Genomic DNA, 1,545 nt, shown 5'->3' on the forward strand with positions numbered 1-1,545 from the left:
GTTCAACATCGTCTGAGATAGTTTGGGCATATTCAGCGCAGGCCTCCAGAAGCTCCAGTGCATAGCGGACGACTAAAGCGTGCAGAGAATGTCAAGAGAGGTTCGGGTAGACCGAATTTGACATGGGAGGAGTCCATAAAGAGAGATCTGATTGAAGTATTACCAAAAAACTAGCTATGGACAGGGGTGCATAGAAGCTTGCTATCCATGTGCCCGAACCATGAGTTGGTCACGAAATCTTATGAGTTTTACCTCTAACCTACCTCAACTTGTTTGGGACTAAAGGCTTTGTTGTTGTTCTTCTATTTTGAAAACACAAGAATATTTAAAAAGTCTATTGGATTCTAAAAATGTTCATGGATTTGAAAAAAAATTAGTGATTTTAAAAAGCTCATGGATCTTGAAATAGTCCACTAATTTTGAAAACAAAAATTAAAAAATTTGGAAAAAATCGTGGATTATGAAAGATATCACGGATTTCAAAAACATTTATCAATTTGAATACATTCATGCATTTGAATTGAAGTTTGCAGATTTTAAAAAAGTTCATGTGGTTTGAAAAAATGTTCACGAATTTGAGAAAATTTCATGAATCTAAAAAACAGTTTGGAAATTCAAAAGGCAACGAAATTTGAAAACAAAATCACGATTAAAAAATAATAAAATAAAAACGAAAGAAACAAATGAAATAGAAAAAAAATGAAAAAAAGGGAAGGAATGGAAACAAGGCTGAAAAAACCAGAAACGAACAAAAAAGGTGCCTAAAATCGATTGAGAGCTTCTCAGAAACGTCGTCGGTATATGGGCCTGCCCACGGAAAACTATCGAAGGAAACAAGCTATGACGGGCATAGCGGTCGCCGAATAGGATTGGGGCTCGATTCCTGTGTCCCAGACTTCTCGTTTGAACCATCGATATTTTGGACAATACAAATAGGATGGAATACGCATCACGTGCAACCCAACCTAAGTATATACGTGCATAATCCCTTGATTTGGCTGTGACCACCAAGCAATCAGATCTAATCATTCGATGGCGTCGCAAACTCCTCCAGCCAAACGAGCCGACGGCCAAGGAAGCATCAACGACGACGTGCTCTACGAGATCCTGCTCAGTCTCCCGGCGAAGCCGCTGTGCCGCCTCCGCGCCGTCTGCCGGTCCTGGCGGTCCCTCCTCTCGGCTCCGTCGTTCATCGCCGCCCACACGGCGCGCCAAGCTGCCCTGCTCCTCATCGTCCACGTGCACGATGCATCTTCGCTCAACGTCCATGTCCTAGACATATCCTCGCGCAAAGTGGACAAACGGATACATGTCAAGACGCAGAGTAGCACTACGCAGTCTCACAATTCTTTGATGCTGATGCGCACCCCCCACGACCTGCCGCTGGTTTGCCTCCCCTGCGCAGACGACGAGCTTCGACTCCGGGTGCTCGACCCAGTGACCGGTGCCGATTTCGCGTTACCTGATGTCGACCACGATAAACAACACTGCTATAGTGCATCGTTTATGATCGGCAAAGTGTCGACCGGAGACTACAAGGTGTTG

Source organism: Triticum urartu, chromosome 2 (genome assembly GCF_003073215.2).
Source record: "Triticum urartu cultivar G1812 chromosome 2, Tu2.1, whole genome shotgun sequence".
Classification (NCBI taxonomy): Eukaryota; Viridiplantae; Streptophyta; class Magnoliopsida; order Poales; family Poaceae; genus Triticum; species Triticum urartu.